The sequence below is a fragment of the Lolium perenne genome, chromosome 2 (genome assembly GCF_019359855.2).
Source record: "Lolium perenne isolate Kyuss_39 chromosome 2, Kyuss_2.0, whole genome shotgun sequence".
In the NCBI taxonomy this organism is placed as follows: domain Eukaryota; kingdom Viridiplantae; phylum Streptophyta; class Magnoliopsida; order Poales; family Poaceae; genus Lolium; species Lolium perenne.
The window spans coordinates 140,932,990-140,948,044 of NC_067245.2; the positions used below are offsets into that span (position 1 = coordinate 140,932,990).

At 41.3% G+C, this 15,055-nt stretch overlaps 1 long non-coding RNA gene across 1 annotated transcript in view; it reads right to left on the reverse strand.

Annotated features, from left to right (window-relative positions):
* The window catches only part of LOC139836067 (uncharacterized), a 244,779-nt gene extending 238,826 nt beyond the window's left edge, over nt 1-5,953 (reverse strand). The window contains exon 1 of the long non-coding RNA XR_011751973.1: nt 5,886-5,953. This is a non-coding gene — a long non-coding RNA (uncharacterized lncRNA). The remainder of the gene's footprint in view (nt 1-5,885) is intronic.
* Between the last annotated feature and the right edge of the window lie 9,102 nt (nt 5,954-15,055).

The window sequence follows — 15,055 nt, forward strand, 5'->3', positions numbered from 1 at the left end:
GGTAATGAAAAGGGAGCCTCTGAAACTTACATAGATAAGATACAATGCATGGTTGAGAAAACTCCAAACCCTGCTGTAGATGCATCATCTCTTGATAATACTTGATACACACTTTCTGCGCCTAGCTGAAAGGCGTTAAAGAAAAGCGCTTATGGGAGACAACCCATGACTTTTGTTTTATATTTGAGTCTTGGAAGTTGTTACTACTGTAGCAACCTCTCCTTATCTTAGTTTTGTTGCATTGTTGTGCCAAGTAAAGTCTTTGATAGTAAGGTTCATACTAGATTTGGATTACTGCGCAGAAACAGATTTCTTTGCTGTCACGAATTTGGGCCTAATTCTCTGTAGGTAACTCAGAAAATTATGCCAATTTACGTGAGTGATCCTCAGATATGTACGCAACTTTCATTCAATTTGAGCATTTTCATTTGAGCAAGTCTGGTGCCCCTTAGAAATTCATCTTTACGAACTATTCTGTTTTGACAGATTCTGCCTTTTATTTCGCATTGCCTGTTTTGCTATGCTTGATGGATTTTTCTATTCCATTAACTTTCAGTAGCTTTGTGAAATGTCCAGAAGTGTTAAGAATGATTATGTCACCTCTGAACATGTGAATTTTGATTGTGCACTAACCCTCTAATGAGTTGTTTTAAGTTTGGTGTGGAGGAAGTTTTCAAGGATCAAGAGAGGAGGATGATACAATATGATCAAGGAGAGTGAAAGCTCTAAGCTTGGGGATGCCCCGGTGGTTCACCCCTGCATATTTCAAGAAGACTCAAGCGTCTAAGCTTGGGGATGCCCAAGGCATCCCCTTCTTCATCCACAACATTATCAGGTTCCTCTAGTGAAACTATATTTTTATTCCATCACATCTTATGTACTTTGCTTGGAGCGTCTGTTTGTTTTTGTTTTTGTTTTGTTTGAATAAAATGGATCCTAGCATTCATTGTGTGGGAGAGAGACACGCTCCGCTGTTGCATATGGACAAATATGTCCTTAGGCTTTACTCATAATATTCATGGCGAAGGTTGAATCTTCTTCGTTAAATTGTTATATGGTTGGAAACGGGAAATGCTACATGTAGTAATTGGTAGAATGTCTTGAATAATTTGATACTTGGCAATTTTTGTGCTCATGTTTAAGCTCTTGCATCATATACTTTGCACCTATTAATGAAGAAATACATAGAGCTTGCTAAAATTTGGTTTGCGTAATTGGTCTCTCTAAGGTCTTGATATTTTCTAGTAAGGGTCGAACAACAAGGAAGACGGTGTAGAGTCTTATAATGTTTACAATATGTCTTTTATGTGAGTTTTGTTGCACCGCTTCATACTTGTGTTTGTTTCAAATAACCTTGCTAGCCTAAACCTTGTATCGAGAGGGAATACTTCTCATGCATCCAAAATCCTTGAGCCAACCACTATGCCATTTGTGTCCACCATACCTACCCACTACATGGTATTTCTCCGCCATTCCAAAGTAAATTGCTTGAGTGCTACCTTTAAATTTCTATCCTTTACCTTTGCAATATATAGCTCATGGGACAAATAGCCTAAAAACTATTGTGGTATTGAATATGTACTTATGCACTTTATCTCTTATTAAGTTGCTTGTTGTGCGATAACCATGTTCCTGGGGACGCCATCAACTACTCTTTGTTGAATATCATGTGAGTTGCTATGCATGTCCGTCTTGTCTGAAGTAAGGGCGATTTACCATGAGTTGAATGGTTTGAGCATGCATACTGTTAGAGAAGAACATTGGGCCGCTAACTAAAGCCATGATCCATGGTGGAAGTTTCAGTTTTGGACAAATATCCTCAATCTCATATGAGAAAATTAATTGTTGATGAATGCTTATGCATTAAAGAGGAGTCCATTATCTGTTGTCTATGTTGTCCCGGTATGGATGTCTAAGTTGAGAATAATCAAAAGCGAGAAATCCAATGCGAGCTTTCTCCTTAGACCTTTGTACAGGCGGCATAGAGGTACCCCTTTGTGACACTTGGTTAAAACATATGTATTGCGGTGATAATCCAGGTAATCCGAGCTAATTAGGACAAGGTGTGGGCACTATTAGTACACTATGCATGAGGCTTGCAACTTGTAGGATATAATTTACATGATGCATATGCTTTATTACTACCGTTGACAAAATTGTTTCTTGTTTTCAAAACCAAAGCTCTAGCACAAATATAGCAATCAATGCTTCCCTCGTCGAAGGGCCATTCTTTTACTTTTATGTTGAGTCAGTTCACCTATTTCTCTCCATCTCAAGAAGCAAACACTTGTGTGAACTGTCAATTGATTCCGACATACTTGCATATTGCACTTATTATATTACTTTATGTTGACAATATCCATGAGATATACATGTTACAAGTTGAAAGCAACCGCTGAAACTTAATCTTCCTTTCTGTTGCTTCAATGCCTTTACTTTGAAATTATTGCTTTATGAGTTAACTCTTATGCAAGACTCATTGATGCTTGTCTTGAAAGTACTATTCATGAAAAGTCTTTGCTATATGATTCAATTGTTTACTCATTACATTTACCATTGCTTTGATCATTGCATTCATTACATGTGCTTACAATAGTATTGATCAAGATTATGATGGCATGTCACTTCAGAAATTATCTTTGTTATCGTTTACCTACTCGGGACGAGCAGGAACTAAGCTTGGGGATGCTGATACGTCTCCAACGTATCGATAATTTCTTATGTTCCATGCCACTTTATTGATGATACCTACATGTTTTATGCATACTTTATGTCATATTTATGCATTTTCTGGCACTAACCTATTAACAAGATGCCGAAGAGCCAGTTGTTGTTTTCTGCTTTTTTTGGTTTCAGAAATCCTAGTAAGGAAATATTCTCGGAATTGGACGAAATCAACGCCCAGGATCTTATTTTTCCACGAAGCTTCCAGAACACCGGAGAGGAAACGAAGTGGGGCGACGAAACGGCGACACGCCAGGGCGGTGCGGCCCACCCCCTAGCCGCGCGGCCCTACTGTGTGGGCCCCTCGCGTGGCCCCTAAACCTACCTCCTCCGCCTATTTAAGCCTTCGTCGATAATAGCTCCAGTACCGAGAGCCACGATACGGAAAACCTTCCAGAGACGCCGCCGCCGCCAATCCCATCTCGGGAGATTCAGGAGATCGCCTCCGGCACCCTGCCGGAGAGGGGAATCATCTCCCGGAGGACTCTTCACCACCATGGTCGCCTCCGGAGTGATGAGTGAGTAGTCTACCCCTGGACTATGGGTCCATAGCAGTAGCTAGATGGTCGTCTTCTCCTAATTGTGCTATCATTGTTGAATCTTGTGAGCTGCCTAACATGATCAAGATCATCTATCTGTAATGCTACATGTTGTGTTTGTTGGGATCCGATGAATAGAGAATACTATGTTATGTTGATTATCAATCTATTATCTATGTGTTGTTTATGATCTTGCATGCTCTCCGTTACTAGTAGAGGCTCTGGCCAAGTTTTTGCTTGTAACTCCAAGAGGGAGTATTTATGCTCGATAGTGGGTTCATGCCTCCATAAAATCTGGGACAGTGACAGAAAGTTCTAAGGTTGTGGATGTGCTGTTGCCACTAGGGATAAAACATCGATGCTATGTCTAAGGATGTATGTGTTGATTACATTACGCACCATACTTAATGCAATTGTCTGTTGTTTGCAACTTAATACTGGAAGGGGTTCGGATGATAACCTGAAGGTGGACTTTTTAGGCATAGATGCATGCTGGATAGCGGTCTATGTACTTTGTCGTAATGCCCAATTAAATCTCACAATACTCATCATATCATGTATGTGCATGGTCATGCCCTCTTTATTTGTCAATTGCCCAACTGTAATTTGTTCAACCAACATGCTTATTCTTATGGGAGAGACACCTCTAGTGAACTGTGGACCCCGGTCCATTCTTTTAATCGAATACAATCTACTGCAATACTTGTTCTACTGTTTTCTGCAAACAATCATCATCCACACTATACATCTAATCCTTTGTTACAGCAAGCCGGTGAGATTGACAACCTCACTGTTACGTTGGGACAAAGTACTTTGGTTGTGTTGTGCAGGTTCCACGTTGGCACCGGAATCCCTGGTGTTGCGCCGCACTACACTTCGCCGCCATGAACCTTCAACATGCTTCTTGACTCCTACTGGTTCGATAAACCTTGGTTTCTTACTGAGGGAAACTTACTGCTGTACGCATCACACCTTCCACTTGGGGTTCCCAACGGTCTCGTGCTGTACGCGTGTCAATAGCACCCCTCATGTTTAGTGCTAGTGCTAACAACTAAAATTGACTACTCTAGATGGGAACTTGTGATTTGAAATGAATTTGAAAACTTTGGAGTGATGAATCATTCCATTGAATGATTTTTGAAGGTGAATATGACCTGAATGAGATGGTGAATTTTTGACTAAAACTGATATTAGTTTGGATGCGATACCTTTCCAATTTTTGAGTACCCCCACAATACCTGATTATGGGTATGGCTTAACTGGAAGTTTATACATCTTAGTATGGGTTCCCTCTGAACAAGCATCAGCCGAGGCTGCCTCCGTTGTATGAGAAATGATGTGAATTGAGGTGAATGTACAGCCCAAGCCCTGTGCAGTTCCCATGTTGACAGTTGGTCTTCACTGGGAGGCCAAGCTCATGGGGAGAGGTACCTATACTAGGGTATGTAAGTGAAAGGTTATGGTTGATGATCCGCGTACTGAGTTACGATGATTCGGGGTCATCCTCGATGGATGAATCAAATGTTGTGGCACACGTGTGCAACCTCTGCAGAGTGTAAACCTATTCGAATAGTCGTGTCCACGGTTACGGACGGTTGGAAAGGCCATACTGTTACCTGTGTCAGATATCTTTTGAAAATGTTGATGAACTGATTGGTGACTGGAATTGAATCACAACTGAGTTGCGGGAATGACACTAATGTTCCCACTTTAGTTAGTTAGCACATGAAAGAGTCTTTATCAAATACTTGTGAACTAAAATTGGCTTTATGCAAAATAAACTAGAGCTTAGCACCCCCTTAATAGAATTTATAGCACTTACACTAGTATTAGTTTGCGAGTACTTAAAGTACTCACGGCTGTGTCCCTGGCTATTCAAATGGCAAGAATATGAAGAGGAGCAGAACTACCAAGGTGATGACCAGCAGGGCGCCTACGACAACTAGGAGTCTTCCGACGTCAAGAGTTGGCCTGTGGACTAGAGAGTCCATTTTATTTACGCTTCCGCTATGAACTTTGTGTCCTTTGATCAATAGATCAACTATTTGTGTAATATGGATCATGTGATCTGAATTTGTAAGACAAGTATGGTTTGTAATGAATGATGACTATGATATTAGACTATTATGTCTCGCAACAACAATATTCCTGGGATTGCGATGAATGGCATAATAGGCATCTGGACTTAAAAATCCGGCTATTGACATATAGACTGAAGCTCCGGAAGAGAACTAGGATTCAAAGCAAAGAGCTGAACGGAAGGTGTTTGAGAAGGTGTATAGGTCAAGGATCCTGTCGCCGTAGGAAGAGAAACTGAATGCTTGGCGCAATCAATGACAACTTTGTTGGCCTTCAACCAATCTATGCCAAGAATGACATCGATACCAGAAGATCTTAGTTCGATGAGGGACGCAAGGAACACATGGTTTCCAATCTAAATTTGATTGCCATGACTTATTCTTAGCGCTGCCAACATTCCTCCGGGAGAAACAATCGTGAAAGATTTGAACAAGTACTCAACCGGTAACTCATGCTTTTGAGAGAACGGAAGCGACACAAAGGAAAGTGAAGCTCCCGTATCAAACAGAACTTTTGTAGGAATAGAGTTAACAAGCAAAGTACCAAGCACGACGTCGGTAGCTTGTTCAGCTTGCTGAATGTTGAGGTTGTTGACGTGAGCAGCCCTCGGACCTTGCCTGGTGTTGTTGTTGTTGAAGGCATGGCCCTGAACTGGTGCACAAACCATCGCATTTGTCGAAGTAGAGCGAGGTGGTGGTGGAGGAAGCTTCTGATGGAAGAAGGTAGAGATGTGCCCTGCCTGACCACACTTGTAGCATGTGGGGTCGGCTCGTGGACCCACCGGCCTTGGTCCACCATAAGCAGGCCTTGGTGGAGCTTGGTAGGTCCTCTGCTGTAGCTGTGGGGTGGGAGAGCGGGGAGCATACCCAGCATTTGCTGCGCGGGGAGCATACCCAGCTTGTGCAGCTTGTCTTGGCGGTGCGGGATAAGGAACCCACAACCTGCCATGAGCCTCAGAAGCGCGGGCTGATGGAGTATACGGTAGTTCCATGAGAATAACGAAAAGAAAACAGGCTCCGGAACAAGGAAGTGGTCAAGATATCAACGGATCAACAGAGAGAAAGCACATTAGCATGAAAATACCAATATGTCAAAGGAATAGATTATATGTGGAGATTGACAAAGGATGATAATGAAGCAACCATAGTATAGAAAATTCTCAAAACACTTTTCCCTATGGCACTATGGTTTCCCACAGACACGTCCAAGCCTAGGTGAAACAAGATAAGAATAGAGTAAAACCGTTGCACGCCCTTACCAGAGGGAGGGTGGGTGGGGTAAGAAATAAAAGCAGAATTCCTACTCTCGCGCACAATTTTTCCTATGTAGCTACTAAAGTATGAGTTTCTAGACACAACTTCGTCCGCTGCAAAGGGGCTCCTAAAGGCAGTCCTGCTCTGATACCAAGTCTGTAAGCCCCAGGAGTAGGAAAACCCAGAGCGCGCAGGTAAGAGAGGTTTATGTGCATGAGGTCACTACAAAGGACTTTGAGGTCGCCTCGCATTCCCAAGCTTATGGGTAGGCCAAGCAACAGCTCGACACGCTGATACGTCTCCAACGTATCTATAATTTCTGATGTTCCATGCTTGTTTTATGACAATACCTACATGTTTTGCTCGCACTTTATAATGTTTTTATGCGTTTTCCGGAACTAACCTATTAACAAGATGCCGAAGTGCCAGTTCCTGTTTTCTGTTGTTTTTGGTTCCAGAAAGATTATTCGGGCAATATTCTCGGAATTCGACGAAACGAAGACCAAACATCATAATTCATCGAGACGGACCAGGACACCGAAGGAGAGTCAGAGGGGAGGCCTGGGACCCCTAGACCATAGGCCGGCGCGGCCTGGAGGGGGGGCGCGCCGCCCTATGGGGGACAGAATCTCTGTTCCGGCACGCCGCCGGGACGGGGAAGTGCCCCCGGAAGCCATCTCCATCGACGCCACCGCCTCCATCATGCTCTGTGACAGTTCCCCCATGGACTACGGGATCTAGCATAGCTAGTTGGTACTCTCTATCCCATGTACTTCAATATAATGATCTCATGAGCTGCCTTACATGATTGAGATTCATCTGATGTAATCGGTGTTGTGTTTGTTGGGATCCGATGGATTGTTACATTATAATTAGTCTATCTACAAAGTTTGTGAAGTTATTGTTGCTGCAATCTTGTTGTGTTTAATGCTTGTCACTAGTGCACGAGTGGCATGATCTTAGATTTAAGCTCTATAATTATTGCTTAGATTGTATCTACAAGTTGTTTGCACATATTGCTGTCCGGAACCTGAGGCCCCAAAGTGACAGAAATTGGGACAACCGGAGGGGAAGGCTGTGATATGAGGATCACATGTTTTCACCAAGTGTTAATGCTTTGCTCCGGTGCTCTATTAAAAGGAGTACCTTAATAGCCAGTAGATTCCCTTGAGGCCCGGCTGCCACCGGCTGGTAGGACAAAAGATGTTACGCAAGTTTCTCATTGCGAGCACGTATGACTATATATGGAAAACATGCCTACATGATTAATAAATTGATGTTCTATCTTAATGCTATTTCAATCCTATCAATTGCCCAACTGTAATTTGTTCACCCAACACTTGTCACTTGTTATTGGAGAGTTACCACTAGTGTAGATCGCTGGGATCCCCGGTCTCATGATCATATACTCGTTCCTATATGACATTGGAAGTAGTATCAACTATTTTCTGGTGCCATTGCCTCTGTGTTCTTTATTCTTTGCTTTATTATTCTTGTTACTATTGCTCTCATATTACTGCTGCTTTCACATCACCCCGTTACTAGTGCTTTTCAGTGCGAGCTAAATTGACAACTCAGTTGTTAAGGCTTATAAGTATTCTTTACCTCCCCTTGTGTCGAATCAATAAATTTGGGTTTTACTTCCCTCGAAGACTGTTGCGATCCCCTATACTTGTGGGTCATCAAGACTATTTTCTGGCGCCGTTGCCGGGGAGGCATAGCTCTACTCATAAGTTCACCTGGGGAGTACAGTCTACCTCTCTCTCTGTTTTTATTTTATTTTATTTTGTTTTGCTTAGTTTACTTTTTTCTAGTTTGTTTTTGTCTTGTTTTACTTTTCTCATATACCCAAAAATCCATAAAAATTTGAAAAACCTAAAAAATAAAAACTGTTGTTATGGGAGAACCCACAACCTATTTGGATCTTATTGAATTATATAATAATTATAGAGAATCAAGAACGGGTAAAGTCATGAGTGCTGTGATAGAAAAATTGAATACAATTGCTAAAATCTTGCTTAAACGCCATGATATATACTATTGCTCTAAACAGGATACTAAACATCTGAAATTCCAATGTGAATTTAGTGAAGAAGTTTTAATTAAGAACTATAATTGGAATAACTATATTCATTTTGGGTTCGAAGAGGTAGAACAATTTGTCTTATTTATGGGAGCTTCTGAGATCGAATCCTTCATGGCTAAAAATTATGAAACTTGTGATGTTTGTAAGGACCTTAAAGATTATGTCTCTTCTATCTTAATTTTTGCGTAGAAAGTTACAGTGATATTCCTTATATCATTGATTATAAAGAGAGACTCATTAATGCACAAGAATGCACTCACAATTTGCAGGAACCTGTGGAAGAAGAAATTGATGAACCTGAAAGCTCATTGGATGAAAAAGAAGAGGAGAGTGATGAACAAAAGGAGGAAGAATGGATTAGCTACCCATGCCAACCTTCTAATGAGAGTAACTCTTTATCTCTTACACTATTTAATTATCCTCCATGCTTACCAAAGGAGGATGAATGTTATGTTCCTGTGGATTCTCTTGAAATATTACCTATGAGTAAAACTTCTGAAAATAATTATGCTACTGTTATTTATGATAATCCATGCTACTTTGATAAATCTTATGATAACGCTTTGTTTGTGCCTGATATCGAAATGCATGATACTAAAGAATTTTGCTTAGCAAATGTTTATGATAAAGCTCTAGATGATGGTCCTATGTTACTTGATAATATTAATTGTACTGCTAATGAAAATGGGATTGGAGAGGTCTTGACTTTATCTAGGAGTCCCATATCTTTTGAGATTGATCAATCATCCTGTTATATTATTGATAAAAGTGGGTTTGAAAGTTTTAATCCCATTATTTTTGAGCTTGATAAAAATTATGTGTTTGTGGATCATGAAAAACATGCTTTATGTGATAGTTATAGTGTTGAGTTTATTCATGAAGCTACTGAAAATTATTATGAAAGAGGAAAATATGGTTGTAGAAATTTGCATGGTACTAAAACACCTCTCTATATGCTGAAAATTTTGAAGTTACTCTTGTTTTATCTTCCTATGCTTGTCACTTTGTTCTTCATGAATCTATTTGTGTACAAGATTCCTATGCATAGGAAGTGGGTTAGACTTAAATGTGTTTTGAATTTGCTTCTTGATGCTCCCTTTTGCTTCATTATCTATTTTCCATGTGAGCATCATTAAAATTGCTGAGCCCATCTTAATGGCTATAAAGAAAGCACTTCTTGGGAGATAACCCATGTCTTTATTTTGCTACTGTTTTGTTGTGTCTTGGAAGTTGTTACTACTGTAGCAACCTCTCCTTATCTTTATTTTATTGTATTGTTGTGCCAAGTAAAGTCTCTAATAGAAGGTTGATACTAGATTTGGATTTCTGCTCAGAAACAGATTTCTTGCTGTCACGAAATTGAGTAGCCCCCTCTGTAGGTAACTCAGAAAAATCTGCTAATTTTTGTGTGTGTTCCTCAGATATGTACGCAACTTTCATTAGTTTTGAGTTTTCTGATTTGAGCAACGGAAGTACCTCTAAAAAATTCGTATTTACTGGCTGTTCTGTTTTGACAGATTCTGTCTCTGTTTTTTGCATTGTCTTTTGTGGACTTTAAGCAAGGCTTTCTAGACGTGGAGGGCTGTAGCTAATGTTTTATTGAGTTCTTGCAATGTGTAACTATAGGACTAAAGTGGATTAAAGTTTTTTGAGTACTAACCCCTCTAATGAAGTTTATGAGAAGTTTGGTGTGAAGGAAGTTTTCAAGGGTCAAGAGAGGAGGATGATATATGATCAAGAAGAGTGAAAAGTCTAAGCTTGGGGATGCCCCCGTGGTTCATCCCTGCATATTTCAAGAAGACTCAAGCGTCTAAGCTTGGGGATGCCCAAGGCATCCCCTTCTTCATTGACAACTTATCAGGTCACCTCTAGTGAAACTATATTTTTATTCGGTCAGATCTTATGTGCTTTACTTGGAGCGTCTGTGTGTTTTTATTTTTGTTTTTGTTTGAATAAGATCGGATCCTAGCAATCCTTGTGTGGGAGAGAGACATGATCCGCTTTTTCATATGAACACTGGTGTTCTTTGTTTTACTTTTAATGTTCATGACAAAAGTTGGAAGCTATTGCACTTATTGTTATCTGGTTGGAAACATAAAATGCTTCATATTGTCTTGGATAATTTGATACTTGGCAATTGTTTTGAGCTCTCAAGTAGGTCAAGTTTAAGCCCTTGCACCATGTAGTTTGAACCTATTAGTGGAGAACTACCGTAGAGCTTGTTGAAATTGGTTTGCATGATTGATCTCTCTAAGGTCTAGATATTTTCTGGTAAAAGTGTTTGAGCAACAAAGGAAGACAGTGTAGAGTCTTATAATGCTTGCAATATGTTCTTATGTGAGTTTTGCTATACCGGTTCATACTTGTGTTTGCTTCAAACAACCTTCCTAGCCAAAGCCTTGTACTGAGAGGGAATGCTTCTCGTGCATCCAAAACCTTGAGCCAAAACCTATGCCATGTGTGTCCACCATACCTACCTACTATGTGGTATTTTCTGCCATTCCAAGTAAATACTTCATGTGCTACCTTTAAACAATTCAAAAGTTATTATCTCTTATTTGTGTCAATGTTTTATATCTCATGAGGAAGTATGTGGTGTTTTATCTTTCAATCTTGTTGGGCAAACTCTCACCAATGGACTAGTGGCTTCATCCGCTTATCCAATAATTTTGCAAAAAGAGCTGGCAGCGGGGTTCCCAGCCCCAATTAGTCAACTTTCATTAATAATTCTCTTCACATGTTTTGCCCTGATTCATCAGTAAGCAACTTAATTTTGCAAATAGACACTCCTTCATGGTATGTGAATGTTGGAAGGCACCCGAGGATTCGGTTAGCCATGGCTTGTGAAAGCAAAAGGTTGGGAAGAGTGTCAACCATAAATAAAACTAAAGTACATGTGTAAACAAAAGAGAAGAGGGATGATCTACCTTGCTGGTAGAGATAACGTCCTTCATGGGAGCCGCTCTTTGAAAGTCTGTTTGATGAGGGGGTTAGAGTGCCCACTACCATTCGTTGACAACAACAAACACCTCTCAAAACTCTACTTTTATGCTCTCTATATGATTTCAAAACTTAAAAAGCTCTAGCACATGATTTAATCCCTGCTTCCCTCTGCGAAGGGCCTTTCTTTTAATTTATGTTGAGTCAGTTTACCTACTTCCTTCCATCTTAGAAGCAAACACTTGTGTCAACAGTGCATTGATTCTTGCATACTTGCTTATTGCACTTATTATTCTACTTTGTGTTGACAATTATCCATGAGATATGCATGTTGAAAGTTGAAAGCAACTGCTGAAACTTATATCTTCCTTTGTGTTGCTTCCATGCTTTTACTTTGAATCTATTGCTTTATGAGTTAACTCTTATGCAAGACTTTTGATGCTTGTCTTGAAAGTATTATTCATGAAAAGTTTTGCTATATGTTATCTATCTGTTAGCAACTATAGATCATTGCCTTGAGTCACTTCATTCATTTCATATGCTTTACAATTGTATGATCAAGGTTATGTAAGTAGCATGTCACTACAGAAATTATTCTTTTTATCGTCTACCTACTCGAGGGCGAGTAGGAACTAAGCTTGGGGATGCTTGATACGTCTCCAACGTATCTATAATTTCTGATGTTCCATGCTTGTTTTATGACAATACCGACATGTTTTGCTCGCACTTTATAATGTTTTAAGCGTTTTCTGGAACTAACCTATTAACAAGATGCCGAAGTGCTAGTTCCTGTTTTCTGCTGTTTTTGGTTCCAGAAAGGCTGTTCGGGCAATATTCTCGGAATTCGACGAAACGAAGACCAAACATCATAATTCACCGAGATGGACCAGGACACCGAAGGAGAGTCGGAGGGGAGGCCTGGGCCCCCCAGACCATAGGCCGGCGCAGCCTGGAGGGGGGGCGCGCCGCCCTATGGGGTGGGCCCCCCAGGCGCCTCCTTGCGCCGCCTCTTCGCCTATAAGACCCCTCGCGACCTAAAACCTTGATACCAATTGATGAAACTCCAGAAAGACTCCAGGGGCGCTGCCGCCATCGCGAAACTCCAATTCGGGGGACAGAATCTCTGTTCGGGCATGCCGCCGGGACGGGGAAGTGCCCCCGGACGCCATCTCCATCGACGCCACCGCCTCCATCATGCTCCGTGAGTAGTTCCCCCATGGACCACGTATTCTAGCAGTAGCTAATTGGTACTCTCTATCCCATGTACTTCAATACAATGATCTCATGAGCTGCCTTACATGATTGAGATTCATCTGATGTAATCGGTGTTGTGTTTGTTGGGATCCGATGGATTGTTACATTATGATTAGTCTATCTACAAAGTTTGTGAAGTTATTGTTGCTGCAATCTTGTTGTGTTTAATGCTTGTCACTAGTGCACGAGTGGCATGATCTTAGATTTAAGCTCTATAATTATTGCTTAGATTGTATCTACAAGTTGTTTGCACATATTGCTGTCCGGAACCCGAGGCCCCAAAGTGACAGAAATTGGGACAACCGGAGGGGAAGGCTGTGATATGAGGATCACATGTTTTCACCAAGTGTTAATGCTTTGCTCCGGTGCTCTATTAAAAGGAGTACCTCAATAGCCAGTAGATTCCCTTGAGGCCCGGCTGCCACCGGCTGGTAGGACAAAAGATGTTATGCAAGTTTCTCATTGCGAGCACGTATGACTATATATGGAAAACATGCCTACATGATTAATAAATTGATGTTCTATCTTAATGCTATTTCAATCCTATCAATTGCCCAACTGTAATGTGTTCACCCAACACTTGTCACTTGTTATTGGAGAGTTACCACTAGTGTAGATCGCTGGGAGCCCCGGTCCATCTCTCATCATCATATACTCGTTCTATATGACATTGGAAGTACTATCAACTATTTTCTGGTGCCATTGCCTCTGTGTTACTGTTACTGCTGCTGTGTTACTATTACTATTGCTCTCATATTACTGTTGCTTTCACATCACCCCTGTTACTAGTGCTTTTTCAGGTGCAGCTGAATTGACAACTCAGTTGTTAAGGCTTATAAGTATTCTTTACCTCCCCTTGTGTCGAATCAATAAATTTGGGTTTTACTTCCCTCGAAGACTGTTGCGATCCCCTATACTTGTGGGTCATCACACGCCCATGCACACAACACCCACCTCAAAGGCTCACGTTAGGCTTTCCAAGCCTGAGTGCTTCACCTTCCTGTGCACTTCACACATACACACACTGTGCACAAGATACGAGGGTAGAATACAGCTCGAATATCACAACATGACTATGTATGACACAAAAGATGGAAATAAAGGTTCATATATATAGCAACGCTCTAATGAGCAAGATCCAAATGACACTCAGAGGACACATGTCCCAATATTACATCATACATAAGATAGCCAAATAGTCTGGGTACAGACAAGAACCAAATGGTACTAAGAGTCCTGAAGATAAACAAGCGGTGTTCCCATAACCAACATACCACAGGCTGCTGCCTTAGGAACGATCCTGCTACGCAACGAAGTCGTCGTCCGTGAACTGGACAAAGTATCCTCCTGCGTACTGGTCATTAGTTGTCGTACCTGTTTGTCGAAAAGCGTGTTCCGGACAAAGAGGAAGAAAAACGAGGCAAGTACCAAATGGCACGTACTTGCGAGACAAGACCAGCTATGCTTGCTGGTGGGCGGTGTAAACTTTGCCCGGCTATATGGTGGAGTTTAGCGGCAGCAAAGAACTATCCAACAGAGACACGCTACAACATCCGTCTAATAGAGAAGATGAGAGAGCGCATATTCCAGGAGTTCTATACTCTGCAAACAAACCCTGCCATTGCGATCCCCCTTAACCAAGAGGTACTAACAAGGCACTCACATAGTTGCCAAATTTTACATCCATTCCATTATAATAGGGCTAACTTACTACGCAAGTAATTCGTACTTTATTAGCGACAACATTAGGTGTAAGTTGTTCTATGATCGAGTTAAACAGCTCCAAGTCCATAACCGCGGACACAGCTTTCCGAAAAGATTTAACCCTGCAGGGGTGCACCAATGTTACCATACACGCATGCTCGAACCCACATAGACAAGTACGGAGTCTCACAACAAGACCGTTCCCAGATCAACAAGAATGCCTAGGGGGGCCACCCGACTAAGCTACCCGAAACGAAGTTCGGCCGTACTCCGATGCGAACTCAGGGTTTGCGTTAACGGCTAGGCGTGCAAACCACACGCTTCGCTAAACGTTCCACGGGGTACAATACAGAATATAAACACCGGAAGGCAACAATAAATAAAGCATGTCATACATGGCATAGGCAAATAAAACCAAGGTTGTGGCCCCCTTTTCAACAGACTTGAGAAATGGTAATGGGTGATGGGGGTCCCGA